At 37.4% G+C, this 22,432-nt stretch overlaps 1 long non-coding RNA gene across 1 annotated transcript; it reads left to right on the top strand.

The window, feature by feature from the left end:
- Positions 1-1,053: 1,053 nt before the first annotated feature.
- On the top strand, positions 1,054-21,511 carry LOC138067824 (uncharacterized). Its single transcript, XR_011142215.1, has 3 exons — positions 1,054-2,189; positions 2,904-3,071; positions 18,372-21,511. It is a non-coding gene; the product is annotated as an uncharacterized lncRNA (long non-coding RNA).
- Positions 21,512-22,432: the final 921 nt, after the last annotated feature.

The raw sequence follows: 22,432 nt of genomic DNA, 5'->3' as shown, positions 1-22,432 counted from the left end.
CTCTTACTTCAGTGAGACGTCAGGTAACTTCAGCACAACCACAAGGTTTTCTAGGTTCTACAGAAATGTCTGATGAAATGGGAAGAAAATGAGGCAGATAAGGGATATACTGTCCAAATTCATATTTACTAATAACCAAACACTGCGAGTCCAGCCCATTGTAAACTGAATCCAACAAGTTTGCCTGCTGCTCTGCAGTTAATAATAGAGCTCCCGGAAATTATATGTGGGTATCAAAAGGAAAAGAACACCGATGGTGTTTAAATACTGTATTTGAGATATATGGCCAGCAATGTACTAAAATAATTGCCTGCGTATTTAATGTCAGCAGCCTTGTCAATTTGATGATAGCTTCAACTCTTTATCTGGTTACAACATAAAAAGTCTTTGTGTGGTATATATTGTCCTTACAGGTCTCACTGGTGAAGCTGTGAGCGTCTTAGCTGATGATAATAGATTCTTGCCAAGGTAGCTGAAGTTTGTTGAGTGTTACTCGTGTGAGCTTGGCACACTAAATGCATGCCTTATTAAAAAAAAACTGAATAGGAATAATGAATCTTTGCAGTTGTGTTTTACAGCTTTGCCAAGTATTTTTCCCTCTTTGGTTAATAGTACCTTCAGCATCGCGGCAGCTGGTGTCATTATAAATGATGACCTGTGTCTGAAGATGGCATATGCTGGAGCAGGAGTGTGCAGATTTATCCTTTATCACTTCACTGTAATCAGGAACTCATTGTCCTCTTCATCAGCTGAGAAACAGAAAACGTTGACTATTTTGCTCAGTATAACAAATGAAAAGAGTACAGAAACTTTTAGCAGATAAATGGAGAAAACAACTTACCTAGATTGATAGGAGGAGTTTGTCGTAATCAGTGTCTTGGTGTGACAGTAATAACTAAATGAAGAATGCAGATCTTCATGATCAAGAGTTTGAAACTGATTGTCAGGGCCTAGAAATAGCAAGTAGCATTTAAATAGCATTTAAAGTAGTTAATACAAGCCACAGTCTGGAATGGTGTATGTGTACGCACACGCACGCACACATATGTATGTCCATCCAGTGGCAGTTTGGATGAAATCTAAAATAGTGGTTTCTCTGTGAACATACGTAAATCTTTATTGCATGTTTTTATTTAGAAGCTGAGGAGCTTTTCAATGCAGGAATACTTTAAGGGGAGTGAATTTCAGATTTTTTTTTTTACTCCACCAGGATCTGTTACTGTTTTTTAAATATATGTTAATTTGCTTAGTTGTGATTGGTTACATGAACTATAACATTGCGCATGTCTTCCCTGAGTGAGCAGAAAAAGTATATTTAACGTGGAAACTTTTGCATGATTGGAAGTGAACTGTTGTTGACACACAGGAGATTTTGGAGTTTACCATCTGCACATGAGCCAACCCAAAAAACAAAATCTCATTCTTCATACACATAGAAAGCAAAAATAATAAGCAATAATTTAAGCATTTTAACTTCAGAAACAGAAAACGGTAAATAACTTACATTATTTATCCACATGTAGTAAATAGTCATCTGCTGTCCTTTGCACTTTAGCTTATAAAAGTATTTTTAAATCAAGTTAAAAAAGCATAGCTTAAAACAAACAGTCTAATTTAAACTATTGACAATGTTATTATTTTGCATTTAATTAATTTTGAGTTAGCTAAAATAGGCTTTTTACTGATCTTCATTAAATTGACGTACTGCTCCAAAAATAAGTATGTACAATGAGATTTACACTTACTTGTCCAAGTCAATTACATGTTCTATTTGATTTTTTATAAATCTGGGCCGATATAAGTTACTAGATGGGAAGGAAAGGACAATTCAAACAGCGGAACGTTTATATTCCAAGTGTGCCCTCACGGAGTGAGCCGACGGGACATCGGCAGCGAACCATACACTTGAAAAGGCTGAGCACTTGCTAGCAGCTGTTGATGTGGCAATGGAAAATACTAAGGGTTCCAGAGATTACAGGGGTGTAATTTGGCCTACAATAAAAGTAAGCATAAACGCTCACTGAAAAGGGCTTGTGTTGTAATCGATGAGATTTTGCCATTAGCTATAATGACAGAAGCACTAATCCTCGTTTTTTGGTGCACGTTGTTATTCCTACAGTACTTAAAGAAGAGGTTTCTATGCACGGTATGGCAGCATATGTATCTCTGTCGAGACAGAACCATTCCTGGTGAGCAAAATTTCCTATTGTGAGCTATTGATATGTCTTAACTGTATTTAGAATGTATCAGAACAGAATAGTATGTATAAGAATATAGAGAGTATATGTTAAATTATGTAGTATCATAATGTCATAGTGTCATAATGTATCATAATATAGTTGGAATATATTAGAAGTTTTGGAATGCTGTTAAGATATTTTAAATTTTGGTAAGTTTATTAATTTTAAGTTCTTCTCACTTTCAGTGATGCTAGTATTTTACAGAGCATTAATATACCCTCTAATTCCTCATTTCATGTGATGTAAAACATAGTATGGTTCACAGGAAGACGTTATTACCAGTAAGTGTGATTCTGAATTCTTTTGAAATCAAGAGAGAAAATCTTGTTAGGACAGAGTCAGATGCCACTGCTGAGTCATCCAGAACAGTGGTAGTTAAGATTATGCAACTTTTCGTAAAAGCTCTCTCAAGCATTGAACCATCAAGCTTCATGTCCTTTACCAGGACAGCAGTCTGTATGAAAGTTAATTCCTTCTTATTCTAGGTGGAGCAAAACTAATTCTGATAGGGGTTTTTTGCTGGGTGGGGAGAACTGGAACTGATCATTTAAAAATTATTACTGTCACATTTTTGTGAATTTTTCTGCAACCAAAACTGCTGAGGATAAAAAGTATTTTTTTTTTCAGTTAATTGACTGTATTCAGAACTAATATCTTCAACAGGTCTGAAGAATTCGATTTGATTTGGCATGGATCGTACACTTCTTGAAATTCACTCCTGTGCAAGTGTGTAATAGACCTGTAATAAGGTAACCCATTTTGAAGAAGTATTTGGCAAACTGCATTGATGCGTCAGCTCAACATAGCTGTACAGTGAAACTAGGCTTCATGGTAAGTTTAACTTGGCATGTTCTTGTTTTGCTAATTTATAGTACTCACTGAGCCCGCTTCTTGTACTTGGGCCATTTTGAGCAAGACTTCAGTGAGACTTCCATACGCCTGAAAGTTTGCTAATGATCCAGCTTTTAAGAACATGCTGTTGCCGAAAAAAGGTGGGGTGGAGGTAGAGTCTCACATCTGTTTCTTTGGTTTTAGCATTTGTAGTTAGTGAGATTAGCCAGCATGTCTGAAAGCTCTTTCTAATAGAAATTGCGCATTTCACAATAACTTCACCCAATAGATAAGCAAAAATGAAATGCTGTTTATTATATATTTTCCCTTATGACTTATTTACTGCATAATATTCAAACCTTGTTCTGACAGCAAAGTAGCCAATTACTGCATCGTCCTTTCTATGGTCTCATCCTTAAAAAATCTTTCTCAATTATGTATTAATATTAATTTGTCTTACTACTGTTGCTATGAGATAAATGAATACTGTTGTACACAATTTGCAGATGGGAATCTGACAAATGCAGAAATTCATAGTAAAGTTGTTTGCTAATTCTGACTATCTCATTTCATATGTATAGGCAGAGTATTTTCAGAGCACTTAATGTTTTGTAGCAGTTCGTAGGTTGACATAATAGGTAGATAAGATCTGAACTTTAGACCACAATATGTTAAAATCTAGGTGAAAATATCTCCTGCTTTTAGAGCAGTTACTTGGAGAGGAGGTCAATCAGCAGGTGTAAAGAATTAGAAAATGCCCCTTAGTTTGTCTACACATTGAAATATCAGTGACATTTATAGAATCTCCAAGGCCTAAGAAAGAGCTTTGTGGGGAAAAAATCAGAAAAATAAAGAATGGAGAAATCATCTAAAGATGTATTTGCCCAGCTGGAGTATAGTATTATCCTTTTACATTTTCATGCTAGTAGAGCATAACTATCACACCACCCTATATTATGTGAATGCCTTCAGGAATATGTTGCATTTGGCAAAAGCACAAAACACTTTATTACTTTAGTTGCAAAACTGATGTGTCTGCAGTAAACCTAAATAGTAGCTAATACAACCTTTATTCTGTTTCTCATGATATGATTGAATGTTATGAAAAAAGCCCTTCCAATAAGATTTTCTAGCTGTGAGACCTGAGTGTTTATGTCAGGTATCATAGTGTGTTGTCCTAATGGGTTATCAAGGAAAAATTTATTAACTGAGGTACAATAATTGGAGAGACACCACAGCCAACCAGAGAACAGAGCTTTTCTAACCATTTTATTATAACATTATTATTCTTCTTCTACCTCTTCTTCTTTCATGGTCTCACAGCTAATGCTTACTTCATAAACTTAATATGAACTAAGATCTGGTCTCATATCCCTGCAGCTGCTTTTATGATCCAGAATCATCAGCAACAAGCATCAAATGAAAGGAGATTGAAATAGGGAGGGAGTACTTTTATTTCTCTTTCTCTTCTGTCCTTGTCATCAGGCTGCCATTTCAGATATTGAGATCACTCAACCTTGACATGTGCAAAACCTGTGTGGGAGGGCAATATGCTAAGCAAAAGAGCAGGTTTTAGACTAAAACGTTTTGAAAGCACGTTACTGCAGGCAACTGTGAAAACTCTGCATCTGTCTTCTGCAACTAAAAGCTAAACATCATTTTCCTTCTTACTTCTATCACATAAGGACACAGTCTTCCACCTCTGAAAAGAGAAACAAAGAAAGCCTTGCAGCCTGTTCAAGAATATATGCATGATCCAGCCAATTTGCCCTTCTTAGTTTGGAGTCAAAAAGTCAATCCAGAGAGGCGTAGTCAGGCTGGATGAGCTATTGAAGCTAGTCAGAACACCTGCTTAAAACACAGGCCAATCTGATTCAAGGCAATGGAAGTCTACTTGTGCTGCAAACCATCCCTGTACAAATAAGGAGGAAGGTTCTTCTGTGTTAATGAACTATAAACATATTTTAGGTTTCATTTCCCTGGGTTTTTAACTGTTGCTATCTAAGGTCATTTACAAGCTGATATTTACATAGTAAATGGGGTGGAGGAGAGAAAAAGCTGTATATGCAGTAAGGTTTCATATAGTGGAGTGAAACTTAGGAGAGTGGAGCTCTTTTCTTTGTTCTGCCACAGTTTTCCTCTGAGATTCTGAGCACATCCTTAAATGCCCTTTTGTCTCTGTTACCCGTTAATAACATGGAGGAAAGCATGCTTTCTTCTCTCCCAGCATGCTCTGAAGATAAACGCATCACAGATTTTAAGTTCCACAAATACTTTAGTAATAGACAATGCAGAAGAATCTAAGATAACAGCTGCCTCAAGAAAGATGAAATTTAACAGGTTCAGCCAAAGCAAATTCTCAACCAATGAGCAGCCGACAGAGTTGCATCTATGGATGATCTTCAAGTATATCAGCTTTCTGAAAAAATATTTTAAAATAGGAAAATTCTTTCTTGCCTTACGAAGTTTCGGTAACCACTCTTATGTCATTTGTTTGTGCTTTGATTTTGTTCTGCTAAGTGGGTTGTACTCAGGAGCAGTCTTCCCTTTACATGGAATTACTGTGTAACATATAGCACAAGTGAAAACTCAGAACGCTTCTCTAGCCTTGTTGCCTTCCCCATTAGATCTGAAACAAAGCCAAGAGCAAGGTTCAAGATCCCAGGTGTGCATTGTGTGTTTGCCCTACTGGCATAGAGTTGCTTTATTGCATCCCAACTTAACAGGGGGAAAGGAAAACACAATAAAAGAAGGTGGAGGGAGACGCTGATTTTCACCTTTACAGAAAAAAGTGAAGAATTGGCAAAGATCAGAAGATTTTGATCCTTTCTTTGAGATTACAGAAGCGTCTTATCGCAACACAGAGCGATTTCTATCCAGTCACACTGCTGTAATGTTACATTTCATCTACCACTTTACCAATTGAGTGTGTTTGACACTTTATGAAATTAAGAAAAGGCAACATTTCTGAAGTGAGTGTGTTAGTGAAATTTTTGAAATTGAGACTAAATTAGAGTAACTGTACAATCTTTGACTACTCCTTTTTATTCTCTTCAGGTCACAACGCGCAGTTTCCTTTTAAAAGAGGTAATATCAATAAGATTAAAATGGCATTTGTTTTGCCCTTCCTGTAGCTGCTACAAACTGTGGCTGAATTCGGTTTGGTGTCAGGTTAACTTTAACTGATTATTTCCTGTATGATTTTACTAGAGATTACTGACCAAGTAGAGCAATGTATTTGGCTTTGCTTAGACTGGTGTCTACCTAGGAATACACTACAGCTACTCTCTTAAAAAAAAAAAAAAAGATCTTTTACAAGAATGCTAAAGACATGGCTGGGGTCTTGGGGAAGTGCAGACAAAACGTACTTGAAGTCTGGAACTTACTTGAAGTCTGGATCCAAGTTAGAAACTACTATTTGAGTGACCCTTGGCTAGTAAATTTATCTTTTGGCTTGTTCAGTACTTTCTTCTTGGTCTCTAACTGAAATTAGAGTTGGGTGCTGGTTTTTTGGAAATATTCCACGTACCTGTTTGAATCTCACACTATATTTCCTAGGTAATATTGAACCAAAATTAGAGATGGAAGCAGGGGCAACTCATGTAGTCTAAGCAATTTCCTCAAGGTCACACATCATCTTGGCTCTCCATTCAATTCTTGCCCCTACACAAACTTTTTAGTCAAAATAACAGGAGAAAAAAAAGGGATGTAGACTTTGATTCCTAATTTAAAGTTTGTAACTCTTAATAAATGTTCATGTGAAAGCAACGGGAGCCTGAGTAACTTCTCCCCTAAGACACGCTCTGTCTGCTCAGGTGGAGTCACGTGTCTGTATTTATCTCTTTGTCACAGAGGTGGCAGCAAGCTGTAAACATACAGCTTTGTGCTAGGCTCAGCCTGTGTACATGAGGAATGGGTTGTTGGTTTTTCCTGTAAAGGAAAATGTGACAGGAAAGAATATTTTACATTTTTGCAATGCTTTGAAGCAATTTATTTGCCAGTGTACAAAAACAAATGATCAAAATCCCTTGTTTAGCCTGTGCTTTAGAAGTACTAATGATATAGAGAAGTTTTCTAGGTAGCTTGTTACATTGTCTGAAGATATTCATTTACAAACAGTTTAAAACTGTATTTCAATTAAGATGAATTTTTGAGTCCTTCCCTGAATTGCTCCTTATGGCTGGATTCCTGATGGCCGTGAGGAACAGTAATAACTGTTCTTTCTATAACAACATTTAAGGTTTTGAAAGATCATGATCATGTGTCCCTTCAGTTGTCTTTTCTCTATGCTAAATTCTTTCAAACTTTGTCAAGGATCCTGTCCTTCTAAGCCTGTGATCATATTTGATATTTCAGTGTGGTCTCCCATGCAACTTGTTTACTTCTTAGTGCTTAGTCCTGTTAAAGACCGTATTCCGCTTCAAGGCTCATCAGCATGAAGCAAGAGGCAGTACTTTAGTGTTTAATGGATCTGGTCATTCCATGAATTTAACTGAGGCCAGGTCAAAAAGTTCTGCTCACCTAGACTTCTTCCCTTCCCTCTCCCCCTTCCCCCCCCCCCCCATTTAATTGCAGTTTTTAAAAACAAAACCTTCTTTAGGTGTGACTTATATTTCTATAGTGTTCATGTTGCCAAGACAACTGTAATAAATATTCTTTCCTAGAAAAATCTTTTGTAGACATAAGAGGGTTTTGCAGATATACTATTCAAGTTTAAATGGTTGTAAAATGAAATATCTAATGAATTCCATGGCATATTTCCATACGCTGTCAATTTAACTGACATGGTAGAATTATTCTCTGCTCGATCTCTGCAGTTTGTTTTGCTCTTGATTGTCATTTGGATAATATAGAGGAAGGAAATCCAATATATTTTTGCCGATGTTTATTGAGTTAAAAAAAAGGGTAGGAAGTATTTCTGGTCAAATATTTTAGGTAATAGGAATGCACATTCTTTGTGTTGCTCTGACGTTTGTTATCAATATCTTGGTGGGGGAAAAAGAAGCTTTTCTTCATTTCTAGCAGAAATATGTTAGCTTCTAAACCAACTAAAGAAAATAACAAGATTGTGATGGGTTTTGTATTGATTTCTGGCTTTTTTTCATTATTTTATATTCCACTCTCTTGGCATTGTATAACATAATGTCTCTAGGGGCAAAGGTACTAAGTCTTGTTCAATTCTGCAGATGTTAGCAAATTTGGAAGCCCTAGAATAGAGAGATACAAGCTGCTACCATGTTTTTAATCACTATATAAATTAGTTCTGTGCTTTAATTCATTAACAGTTAGTCAATGATCTTTATCGTGTGTAAAGGTTTGTATTTGTTTATCAGAAAACGGAAATCATAGCACATGAGTTAGGTGACATATCTCAGCATCTGCAGTAAATAATTTTACCTGGCATAGGAAGCAAGACATACGAACAATTAGAAAAAATAGATTTTTGAGTATGCGTTTGTGTAAATGAAAAACACAGGAAACAACCAATGTAATATTTAAAATGAAAACAGCCATATTTTCTATTGAAATGATGTTGTGCTCTTTTTTTGTAGAGGCTGTACTTGGATAAATTAAATCTGGCTGCACAGCAGAATCTCCTCCATGAAAGGGAGATTGGCCATTGTATAATCAATGTGTTCAGTAGGGACATAGCTCAGTAATGAATCCTAGCTCACAGGGGGAAGGAAAAGGTGAGGAGCATATTTGGAAAGACATTCCAATGAGTAATAGAAGACATTCCATTTTTGGATAAAATCAAAATGACTTGTGTAAAAGCAGCATTCCCCAACAATATTGTTTAACTGAGTAGCTAAACTTCTGCACAAAACTGAATTTAAAATTTTCAGGCAACTCTTTTCTCAGCCAAGGCACAGTAAAGAGGCCTGAGAGAACAAGAATTGAGAAGTCGATAGAAGCTAGGTTCACAGGAACCATGTGGATGAGTAGTTTCCAAAATAAGCAGTTTCTGCAAATGGGTTAAGAAGCAACTGATAATACACGAAGGGCTACGCTTATCTGCTTTTTTGCAGCAGCTAGTTCAACAATGTGTAGAAGGGATTTCAGAAGTAGAATGAGGAACGAAGGGGAGCAATCAGGAATGCACATAATCCCTTCCTCCCACTAGCCAGAGGGAGGCCTTATAGAGTACTGAGAAACTCATTTGAAAAAACTCTCATTAACCATGACTTTTTAGAAAGGCGTAAGTCTTCATAATGACAGCTGTCCTTGTCCTAAGCATATCACAGAATTACAGAACAGTTGAGGTTGGACGGGACCATGGAAGAGATGTTTCAGTCATGAGAATTTGGGAAAAAGAGATATCTAAAAACCTGTATAACATAATGGCTGATAAAAGATTCTGTATCCCCAAATGCCTGTGAACACTGTTAAGAGATAGCCTTCTTTCTTTTGTACAAAAACATACTGATGCTGTATTTATATAAAGTAGGGTAAAAAGAGGTTCTTGGCAACAGTGAGTTCGTTGTGGAAGAATATGTGGCTTTCTGTAGAGTTCCGTCAATGTATTCACATTTCCTTCCAGTAACTTTTGTTTTCTTCAAAATTAGCATATTTTATTTATAACTCCTTCTCAGATACACTATGTCACCTGCTCTGCACAGTTCCCGCTTATAACTGATATCATATGAGCTTCATTAAGAGTCATAGCGGTCCCTTAGATGTTATGACACAGGATCACATATATGGGCACAAACTTTCCTCAGTAAGTAGTTTAGAGAGTTCTGCTTTTTAAAAGAAAAAGAGTATGCTAAGTATAACCACATCCAAAACTGAAATAAATGGGAGTCCTGAGACTCCTCAAATTCTTGCTCCCTCCCAGAACACACCTCAGACCCTCTTGGTAGACCCTCTTGGGTGCAATTTCCTAGAAAATGGTCAAACAACACTGTCAACCCTAGGGGCTAAGAAGCTGAACATCAAACTCGGATTTCTGTCATGGTAACCCATATAACCTATACCTGTACTTGTAAGAAAGAACCCATTCTTTATTTCAAGCAATTATTTCAATTAGGATTGGGAGGGACTTTTACTCCCAGATGAGGCTGACAAGGATCACGGTAGTTTTCCACCCTCCTCTCTACATAATCACTACCCAGTCATCTAGAAGTTTTATTTATTAAGTTCTAGATGCTGTTTTCCTTGATCCCTCCTGCTGTCTTCCTGTAACATGTGAAGACTCTTGGTCTTTTACTGTGGTACATTAATGGCAGTGCTCTGTGGCCTATGCTGTATGTGTGGCAGAGAAACTACATAGATATCTACTGCATAGTTGTCTGAAATTGGGAGTCTTGACTTGGTCATGCACATGCTTCCCTACTGTCCTATGTTTCTGTGCTCTGTATATCCTTGAGAATAGTATCAACACTGCCGCGACTACATCTTACACACATATGAAGGAACTAACTTTAAACTAGGTAAATGAAATATCGCTATCAGCATAGCTGTGGCAGACTGGAGCTCAGTGTGGGCTCACTGCCTGGATATTTATTTAGTTTCTTAGGCAAGTTTTCTAGGTTTTCTTTGATCTTCACCCTGCAGCAGCTCCTTGGCTAGCAGAACCTGAACTAGCTGGGTGAATGCTTGTGTTCATCTATAATATGAGGTTAAAGCTTCCAAATGAGCTGCAAGGAATGTCTAACAGAGACATCTGGAGTCAACAGAGGAGTGCTGGATGCTTTGGGGCATTTCCTTCCATAAGCAGTTCTCCAGTAACTTACTGGAGCAGTTCTCCGGTAACTTACAGTGCACACGAGCCTCATGAGTTGAAAGTTATAAAGAATAACCTTCAGCTGAAGTAAAGGGACTAAAGCCATATGATAGATTGGTAGAACGGCAGAACTTTTGATTTCCTCTGATGATTCTAAAACTCAGCAAATCTGTATTTCTGTCATATACAGGGTTAGATTCACAGTTTGTTTCTCCAGAAAATTGTTGAGATTGTGAATTATACTAAATCTTGAAACCTTAGGTGAAGGAACTAACTCCCAAAATAGCTGTATTCCAGGAGAAGGGAAGAAAGAAGTGCGTAATCACCTGCTACTATCACAAGTGTGAAAATATATCATCTCTAATGAGAAAGCTAGTGCATACTAATAAAAAGGAAAAGGATGAGCAAGAGAGATGTATGAATGGACAACTAGTAAGGTTGTACATTGCACAAATCTTACAGCACGGTAGCAGCATGGTGCTGGGTAGTTATATTGTTACTATAAAATATGCTTAGTTACAAATTTAGAAGGCCTTTTGGTGAGTCCTACAAACTCGGGCAGAGATCTGAGAGCTAAACTCAATGCTTCCGTTCTTTTACAGCATAAAGATTTTGCTGCCTGAGCTAGCTAATGAGGTAAGTGTATAAACAATCTGCTCTTAATTGACTTGAAGAGGAATACAAGTTGCCTTTAACCTCAATGGGAAATTACCAGAGTAAACAATAAAGGTGAAATTTTGATAGTGTAGCAAAAACTGGTGGGGGAGAAGGGGAGACATTCTAGTCTTTTTCTAGTTGAACACCCAGGGCTGGCTCACCTTGTAGCCAGGTGAGTACTGGTGATGCTTGGGAAATGGCAGGAACGTACTGCTGACCAGCAATGGGGCAGTACAATTGCCCCTTTTGATAGCAATGAGCTGCTACATGAGTTTCCTGTGTGTGAACAGCGTAATGTATCCTGAGTTCAGTCAGTAGGGTACCAACTATTCAGCATCATTCTCTATTCTCTGTGATACCCTGTGGACTTACAGTAGTGTTAAGTCCAACTCAACCAAGTCTGAAAAATGTAAATAGAATTGTTTCTAAATCCAGTGCCTTGCTTAAACTGTCTTTAATCTGAGTTTTTTGTGAGGTCATATCCTGCAAGGTGCCCATTACTGGTGCAGCCTGGTAGAAGTGAGGGAGCTCCTTAGCAGACCTTGTCCCTGCCTGGACTCCGATGCTTCCCTTTTCCAACACTTCAGAATTAATCAGTGCACAGATGGCCAAAGAAACCCCTTTGTACTGCTTAAAACAAATGTTGTTTCTTTCAGCTCCCTAAGACTGTGCTGGAATTCCCTGCCCTAGCTCCTGTCATTTCACTAGTTACAAAACACCCACGTCTGTAACGTGACAGAGCTTTCTTTTGAACGCTGTATTGCATCAGAGGAGCAATAGCGGCCAGGTGGGATGTCGGAACGTCTCGTTGATCAGTTAGATCCTCTTAAGTTTTCAAGCAAACGAGTGAGTAGGATCTGACCCATGCAACTGTCTGAGTATTAGCGTCAACAAAAGGCTAGAGGCAGGGACAGAGCGGCCCTTAGGGCAGTTAGGATCTCCGACTCGTTGCAAATGCAGCTGAAATCTTTTCTTCTCAGTTGTGCTATTATTTCTTCATGCAGTTCCTGCAGGACAAAGAAAGAAAGTTCTCTCCTCTGATTACTCTTGTTTTTTTAGATATGTGGCACAATGCATACCATTGTTATGGAACAGTTTTGGCTGACATGTCTGTCACTCTGAGGTATTACTGCCTTTTTGGAGATTTTCCTTCCAGGTATGCCAATAGAAAAATTTACACAGTGCAAGAGATTAGCTTGATGTAATAAATAAACAGTGTTCAACGGGATCTGGAAAATCTCCATGGCTTAACCAATACATAAATATGTACATAGATCTATCTCAGCAACAAGAATGTGAACAGAAGCCAGAGAGATTAAGTTGTGAAACAAGCTCTATTGCCAGTTCTTTAACTGACTTCACTGGGTAAGCTGCCTTTCTCTTTGTATTTCAGTTTTTCTAGAACTTTCATAATTAACCGTGGTGTTCTACTTGCTCAGTTAATACTTACTAAGGTGCTTTTGGTTCACATAAATTTATACCTGTATTCTTTTTGAACTTATCACCCTTTTTTCCCTGTAAGCAGTTTATGTTTTGATGCTCTTACCCATTGAATTCTCAAAAACTTAAGTAGAAGGCAAAATATTTCCCAGAAGTACTTCTGTACTATGCTTGTAACATTTGTGCAGTCATTTAAATACCTTCTCTGTTTACTTAAGTCAGGACTTGATTAAAGTGAACCCTCAGAGAATGGATTATGCTGCAGCCCCATCCTATATACCCATCCCTTACAGGAGACCTTATCCTTTAGGTGCTTTTTTGGATATGTATATCAGATCCCAGCAGTGGGTTACTTATTACCGAAAAGTGTTCCAAGACCTTACCTTTTCACTAGTGCCTTCCTTTTAAACTGCACTATAGCTATTTTTATTTGCTTTCATCATACATAATGCCTAGGCTTGAGCCTCTTGATAACTCTTCTGGAATAAATTAGCATCTTTCCCTCTGTCCATAGGAAGTGCAGAGGTACCTTGCAGGGGGAGAAAGAAAGAAAGGAAAAAAAACTAGACAGAATGAAGAAATATTAGGTAAAGCTTGAGCAGTTTGAGTAGTAGACCCAAAGTGCTCATATTACTGGATTTGGAGGAGAAAAGTTAACCTTATGTATGAGAACATGAAGGAAAGAACAACAGAGTACTTTATTTCGTTAAGATGCACCTTTCAAGCAGAAAGTCAGAGAAACATGTTCTGGCCTAACCCCAAAGCACATAAAAGAGCCTTCCTTCTCCCTAATTTTAAGTATGTTTTAGCAGAGGAGGAAAAAGAAGAAATAAGAAATATCTCTGATATTTCTTTGTGTTGTGTAATAACACGTGGAAAATGAAAGAAGTAGAATGCAGAGAATGAAAACCAAAATACGGAAGTAAATTGTATAGGATTGAAGGAGAAAATCCCTCTAGGCATTTTCAAAGACTGTTGCAGATTACTGTTATTCCTAGCTATTACTAAGTCCAACCAGAGAATGACCACTGCTTGCGTTCTTCTTTCAAATTATTCATCATTTTTACTTTCATGTGAAATAACTATTCGTATGATCTTTAAGCCTTTTAAATTATTTCTTTGACTAAAATACGCAAATCTAAGAATGGCTTTACTGTTTGGATAGAGATATAATTCTGTTAAAAACCTTGCCCAATTAAAAGGAAATATGAAAGAGAGCAAATAGAGCACAGCTGCTCAAGAACGCCCGTTAACGTTAGCATCATTGTACTTTATGGTCTAAATGGATGAGAAAATTAAGGCGACAAAGGAAAAGAGGCATGAAAAGAGTAATTTGTTGAAGATCTCGCTACAGGACAAGGGCAAGGCCAGGAAGAGAACTCAGGCTTCCTATGACCCTTCTGGCTGCATTCCTTCAGTGTGTGTCTTTTGTGCTTCTAGCTACAGAATTGTTTGTATTACACAATGAAATCCACTTTTTTTTTCTTCTGTTCAATTTAAAGTTATTTTCAGCAAGATGGTGTGTCAAAATAATGTGACGTCTTCTATAAAATTCTTCTTACACATTTTGGAAAATGTTTCATTAGCCTTCAACCTTTTCCTTGTGCATTTTTGTTTCAAAGCTCCACATATAAGCAGTTATTCATGGCGCAGAGACTTCTGGTTTGCAAACAATGTACTATCATACAGTGTTCACCTAGCTTTTTATAGTCTGGTCTCCTAAAGAAAGAAGACTTAATATGCAATCTGTATCTGTTTTATGCAATTACTGTCTTTCTGCAGCCACTTTTAAAACAGTTGTCTTATTTCATCCACATTTGCCAGAAGTGAAAAAAATATTTTAGAAAATTTAATTTCTACAGATTAAGTGAAAACGTAGGGCTAGAAAGCCAGGGGAGACCCTGTTTGTGCTCTGACTGAAGGAGAGACTGCAAGATGAACATAGACTTACTACACAACAGAGAATCCACTTTACTGAGACCCCCCCCCTCCCCCACCCCGTTCTAAGTTTCCTAAATAGAAGAAAAGTTAAACCAGAGCATGTAATCAACCATGTAACAGAAACGTGTGGAAATAAAGCTTTGTTAGTTCTCCTACCCGTGGAACTAATCCCCTATCCTCACCCTGCATGTTATTCTGTCCCTTCCACTAACCCCTTCAGATGAGTAACTAGTAATAGGAGAAGCCCATGATGTAGGACTGTTTCATATGCGCAATCACTGTGATTGCTGGAGGACGTTGCTGGATTCCGTATCAGTAGAGCTAGAGAGGGGACACAGTTTATTTTTCTCAAACCCTAAATTTTTTTTCATGAAACTATTTTCAGCTATTTAGAACTTAAACATTTTTTAAACCTATTTTTAAAGCTATTTTCTTTCTTTTCCCCTATCCTTTTCTATTGAAAAAAAATAATAGAAAAGTGTGAAAAGAAACAGAAACAGGTTACTTGCTGTCATTTTCATTGGGGGGAAAAAAAAAAGGTTCAGTTGTTTATAGAAAAACCTTTAGTCATACCATGGTCTGTCTCTTCTCATGGTTCAAACTGTTCAGTTTTGGGAGAACTGCTAGCCTACCTAGCTTCTTCATTAGAAATTATTAATATTAGGAAGGGTTAGCATTTTTATTTTCTTCTGAAAATAAATGGGCAAATTCTCCAGCAATCTGTCTTGACTATATTGATTTGTACTTCTAATTTGAGAACAGTTTTTCGTTAAACTATCTGTTTTGTTTCAAATAGAGTACATGGTAAAAGTCACCACATTTTATTTTCTACTCTGTTGCTAATGATGAAGCGTCCCTAATGTCTGAAATTTTTCTAGCAGAAATGAAATCTATCAGTTAATAATAGCTCTCTCAGGGATTTGAGGCTTCTGAGTCCCTTTACAGAGTCTTTTGTCCTATTATTTTGTTCTCTTCTCTTGGCAGGTGTTTCAAGGCTAGATTTCACTTTTTAAGGTACTGTGAAGTGTCTGTAGAACCTGAATGACTTGAGCTTACTCAGCTGAAAGGAAAGTTAAGGGCAGTGAGGCATCTTGACATCTGTTAGCAGCTCTATATTTACTTTGAGAGACGTATGTTTTTTTAAATAATCATAAGTGATAGGGTATCTATTAGCGTTATCCTTTTTTGGCCTTCTTTATTGAATGAAAATGTCTAATGATGCCGATTGCTCTTTCTGACAGAGGCCTAGAAATCAAGCATCACATCCCAGACTATGCACACAACCCATTTCAAATATATAAAATGACTAACCAAGTGTACCTCTGAAAAAGAGAGAGCCATTAACTTTTATTTTCTGGAAGAAGAATGCGCTCATCTGTCTTGTAAGGATTAAAGGAGAAACCTTTTTCAATTAGATCCATTACTTGAGGAGCAGATGCCTAAGAGTTTGAAATTGCGTTGTATGAAGCACTCAAACACACTGCACAGAATGCTGCCCACGTAGCAGCAGAATGCACAAAATGACTGAATCAGGGTTCTTCAGCGCTATTTTTTATGACACAAGAAACCCTGAGAGCGAACGTCTTTGCTTTGCCCTAGGGAAGGTCTGCAGACTCAGAGGAGGAGATTGCTAATCGCAGATAAAATTGTAATGACTCTTGCGGAAAAGTCGTCAGCTCCACAGGATAACAAGATTAAAGCAGAAGTCTCCTGGAAGAGCAGACGGTGCATCCCGGCTGGGCTAGCCTCAGCAAATACATGGTAAAAATCTCAGACTGGGCAAGACTATGGCACACAGCTCTCCCTGCTGCAGCATTACAGGCAACTGTCCTCTGTCATCACCCTGTACGTGAGCGTGACATGCTTCTTAGCTTTTCCAGAAAAGGGCAGTGCTGGCAGGCTGAGTATCCTGACTGCAGTGCTTGCTGTCAAGAGCCATCACCAGGCCTCTCTCACCTTTGGAGTGGGAGATTAAGTGGATGTGGGCTTTTCTCCTTCAGCAGATGGTTCGGAGCGTAAGCTTGCGTAGCTGCCCCTAAGGGGTTTGGTGATGGGCTATAGAACCTGTCACTTCTAAGTCATCGCTGCAACTCTGATCTCACAGTTATTTCTGAAAATTGACATCACTGACTCAGCAACTAAAAGTCTGATGTGCTCGCAGAGCTGATGTTGTGGTTTAATTTTATTTTCTAATGAAAGCATATAAAATAAATCTTTGTTGCCTTTGTTGCCTTTCTCAAAAGAGGAATTTGAGTAAAATGGTCTAGAGTACTTTCTCTTTAGCAGGGAGAGTTCTTCCAGGGGAGCAATGCTGCATCTTTGTAGTAGTTAAACGAAAAAGCTCAGTTACTGCAGATATTAAACAGCATATTTCACATTTATTTTAATCCTTGTTTTTTTTAAGAAATTAGGTTTGAAATTCTATTTCAGAATTTCTTCCTGTACTACAGTAAAATTTAAAACAGTAAAGGCAGAAATTAAAACATTCCTACCTATAACGCTAATACCTTCCAAGCACTTTTTAAAAAAATCTATGTGGCTGGAGAACATCACCACTACTGAAATCTATTTGAGAACTTACTGTATGTGAAATCACATCGTTCTTCTAAGCGTGGGATTTTGGTCATTTAGTAGAAAGTGGCTGTCAGACTCCATGTGCACTTTGTCTTTGTAACAACTAGTCCCTGGTTAAAGAGCTTATAATAGGATTGGGGTAACTGTGATTCAGCTAAAATGCTCTGGACTTTTGCTTTTGTATAATGTATTTTTTCTAATTCACACTACAGAATTTCTACAGCACATGAATTTTCTTGATTACTCAAATAGAGTAGAAGCACCTCTATGAAGCACTGTTGTGCTTCATAATTTGCTGTTACACTTTATACTATGGTATATCAAGTTGTGGGAACCACATATGTCAGATACCACTGCCTTGCTAAGGTTTTTAAAAATTAAGCTGAAGAAAGGTTTTTTGAGTGGCAGGCACCTTTTAAAAAATGACACCTTTCTATCCTCTGTCTATTTATATTTTCTATCGTCTAGATACAGTAACATTTTCTAACGTGTTACTAACTCAGAACAACTTTTCTTGACAATATACTGAGCAAGTTATTCCAAAGAAAATAATTTGTCTGTTTCAGATACCATTTCTAATATTGATTACAAAAGGAATGGAGGTAAGGGAGGATTAATTCACATACTGGATAAATAAGGAAAATGTTTTATATTTACAGTAGGCAGCTATTCTTTTTGGTCAGTGGTTAAGAAGAATACTCTAATTTTGTGATATAAGCTGTCAAGTCAAGTAATGAGGAGCATATTTTGAACAATTGCTCAAAGTGGAGTTCTTTGTCATCAGCTTGAGACATACTCTCTGGTTGCTGTGGCTTTGTTGTGAGACTAAACCTGGTATATAAATTGTCTGACACTATCCTATTTTGAAGGCAATGCAGTCGATATCTGGGAGAAAGCCATGTGGCTGAAAAGCAGTAATTGCCTTCCCTGGCAAAGAAATATTGTCTATTCTTTCATCCGAGGCACAGAAGAAGGAGCAAGCAGACTGCAAAGGGAGAAGCTAGAGGACTGCATCAGAGCTGAGTGGCCGGGGCAGGATCAGAGATGGAGAGCCTGAAGCAGGTACAGGCAGCTGAGGCTGGAGCGGGACTGCTGCCTCTGTGCCCTGCCTGCTTGCGTCATGCTTGGACACTAGCGCTTTTTTGCCTAAGTGGATCCATTGAAGGAAAGAAAAAATGTCGACAGCACAGGAGAGGGCCTGCTGTTTCCACTCAAAGCCTTGTTCACCTGGCAGACTGCACGAGTGGAGAATAATGCATCAAAAAGTTTTAGGGCTGCCCTGGTTTTCTGTTATGAACAGGTCTGTCACCGACGCTGTGCGTTAACAGCCCATCTATTGCCAACTGTTTACCAGGCGAGGACTAACAGCAGGCACCTGGGCCCTAATTCTACAGGGACTAAACCTAAGCTATAAGCCAGGCATAATTCATCAAATGCTTTTTTTGTCTTGACTGTGAAATTCTACAGGTTGCGTAAACAAGAGTAACAAATCTTTTTGCAAAGATTTTGTAGTATTAGGCTAGCAAAATTTGAAAGCCAGAGTCTGGGACAGGATTTCCATTCCTATTAAGCAATCAGCATGAGGCAATGGAAGTAAACAATGTTTGAAGGAAATGAAATCAATGGACCAAGATCTAAAAATTATCTAAAATAAGGAAAAATATCCTTTTTTATGTATAAGCCGGTAAGACCACTATGAGCACAAAGTCTAGCTTACACAGTTCTGATTTAGTCTGTGGTTTATCTTTTTATTCTCTGGATGTTACAAATCTTGTTCAGCATTTCATCTGGCACAAGCTGAGTGTACTCTGATGAATGGTTCCACAAAGACAATTATCTTTTAAATACAATATACGTTTTTCATATTTTTCTGTATTTTTTCACTCTAAATCATTGTTAAAATGTGTCTGAGGCTAAAAGTTTGTCTGAGATGCTCTGTACTTTTTTTTACTTTTAGTAAGCTTAGAGGCAAAACACATTCATATCAAAATTGAGTATTTATAAAGAAATAGCCAAATCTGTAGGCTTCACTTATAAACATTATGTATAGTTGTGAATGATGAAAAATATTCCTTCTTTTCATGAAGAGGACAGGACAGGACTGTATCATAAGGCTTAAAGAAACAAGAGAGCTAAAATTATTCATTAACTCATTTTCTTCCTTGTATTAGCATTATTGTTATTCACTTGGTTGCACCCTTACCACAAGGGTTTAAAAATCTTTATACCAATGTAAAATTAACTGAAACTTATAGAATATATTTAATATGAAAATTAAGGTTTACTACATGAAATAACTTTTATTTGCTGTATGTTTATGCATTTGACTGCAATAGCAAAGCCCAAGGTATCTACTACACATGAATTAATAATTTAATTAGGGGACATATTTTTTTGGAATATTGCCCCTAGAACTGGGACTAGACTTGTTTTCTGTGGGAGATGCTGGAGTCTGAGCACTGCTGAAAATTTTGTCTTTGAATTGGAGATGGTTCTGTGCACACTACTGTCATGGCTGAACTTCTGAAAAAATGTGAGGAAGACAATTTACTGTCACATTTTCTTAAAGAAATCATAAGTGAATAAAAGACAATTCTAATATCCCGCTTGCGAGACAATTCTGGTATCCCGCTATCAATACCTGTTTTATTCATTAAAGTGTTTTGTCCATTTAAAGTGGGATATCAAAACTTAACTTTATTCACTGTGAGATCTTTAAGAACACAGATTATTTCTTTTTTAAGCTTTAAGTTCCAGAGCCAACTCTGGAAGGGACGGGAGATCCAAAGACAGCCAAACATGAGGGAATGACAGGTTCTAATGTTATCTAGGGGCAGCAGAAAGATAATACGCTGTTTGGAGAACTATGCTTATTTTCTGCTGATACCTACAAAGAGGATGTTCAATTCGTTGTAGATATTCCCCATTTAAGCAGTTAGTATCCATGTGTGTCTCTTCCACTATTGACAAAAAATACAAGTCTGAGGAAAAACTCAGAAATATAATTTTCATTTGAAGCTTTGTGCTGTAAGAAAGTACTGTTTTCTAAAGATGTTTGTCTACTGTGGATTTCATGTTTCTGGAAAAGATTATCCTCAAGTTTCATCAGCTAAGGATTTAAAATTAGCTACAAAAGCTAAAAATTCTATATTCAGTGTAGAAAACTATATATGGTGTAAAATTCAGCCAAAGATGTCTGTCTCTCTGTGTCTCTCTCTGTCTCTTTCTCTTTTAACTAAAACAAGTGAAAGAGCAAAAAACCAAATAAAATCATTCCTGGCTATATAAAAAAGAAATATTTGCTAACTATACTAGTGTGCTTTATAGTAAAGGTTCACTAGGGTCTGTAACCAAGACCCAGTTCTTTCTGGCAGAATCTGAAAGCTTCTTGAGCAAAACTTTTCCAAAAATTTCAGGACATATGTATCCATCTATGCTATGCTATTTGTTGGCCTCAAATAGCTGAGGAGACCTTGAAGGGTCCTGTAACTGTTTTCTCAGTTGAAAGATTAATACATTGTTGGCAATATACAAAAATTCTATCAATGCATATCTTTTTAGTTGGGTGAATCTTAAGAAACAACATTGGCAAATTTGCTCTAAAAATCAATTGATCTATAGAAATTACAGTAGAAAGTATTATGTTTTCTTACTAAAAAAAAAATCTAAGAAAATTATTCTGTTGTTAGGAGGTATTTTGTACAGTGCTGAATATTCTCCATTTGCCATTTTTAATTTCCTCAAAAGGTGGCGAAAATTGTGTTGATGGAGAGAAATTTTCAGTAGATGATTATTCTTCTTTCACAACATATTCAAAATATATGTTTAAGACATAGTCTTAATCTGAACTTGTATATGTTGAAATTTAAAGGTAGGTTGCAACAAAGAATTGATGACAAACATAACTTTTATTTAAAAATATGCTGTATCATTGCTGAAGAGTTATAAATGGGTTTCATATGGCAGCATGTATTATCTCCTAAATACCTGATTTTCCATTTTCAACAGACAAAAATCACTGTAATTTGAAACAGTCACTTTTTTGGAAGAACATACTGTCATTTCAGAATCCTTTCTTTTTTTCAGAATCCTTCCCCCTCCCCCCCCCAACTAGATCAGTGAAGATATATTGGTATCTTTATCCTTATTGTTACAAAATTTAAGACTATGTAGCTGAAGAAGATGGAAGGTCTTGCCTGTAGAGAATATTTGTTGAGGGCCTAATTCTTCAACTGGATATTCTTTCTAATAGAAATGTGCTGAGTTCTCTTTACCCAAGAGGAAAATGCACACATCAGTAAAGACAGGAGTCAAGAAACTTAAAAATGACCAATCAAGTAGGCTGCTTTTTATTTTGGGCATTTAGCATGACACCTTTTGAATTGATTTCAGAGCATATGTGCCTGTTTACTGATGGAACAGACCTCTGTCATGGTGTCTTGGGTTTGGCACCCTGAAATGAAGGCATCCAAACTCACTCTTGGAAACTTTATGGTAATCTCTAATGCTAAATCTGCAGTATCTATGCCCATTTCAGATGATGCCCAAAGATAGCATGTTTACCTTTATAAACTGATATTTTGGGTGACACAAATTAACTACACTGAAAACATGTGTAGTGTATGTTGTACATCCAAACCACCAATTCCTCCCTCCTGTATTTTCTTGTGAATTAGTACACACTGTGTGCCAAACACAGACCTGGACATCTCATAGGAAGTCCACCCCTATAGCCGTGTTGTAAAGTGAGAACTCCTTGGCACTTCTGAAAACAGCAGTTTCACATATCAAAGTCGTGCTTGTTTCAGTTTATTTTCAAATTATGTCATCTGCTGTAACAGCTGTCTCTTAAGTAGCGCGGAACAGGCTCTGTGGACAAATCTGCGCTACGGGAATTCTCCTCCAAGGGAAATCCTGTGCTGCGGCAATTAGCAGCTGCTATGCTGAGAGCAATACATACCAGGCACAGCATGGTTGTGAGACACTGCCGGGGCCCTAGCACAGAGAGCTGACTGAGTTCAGT

The sequence above is a fragment of the Struthio camelus genome, chromosome 7, assembly GCF_040807025.1.
Source record: "Struthio camelus isolate bStrCam1 chromosome 7, bStrCam1.hap1, whole genome shotgun sequence".
Classification (NCBI taxonomy): domain Eukaryota; kingdom Metazoa; phylum Chordata; class Aves; order Struthioniformes; family Struthionidae; genus Struthio; species Struthio camelus.
This window is presented reverse-complemented; position numbering and strand designations above follow the sequence as displayed.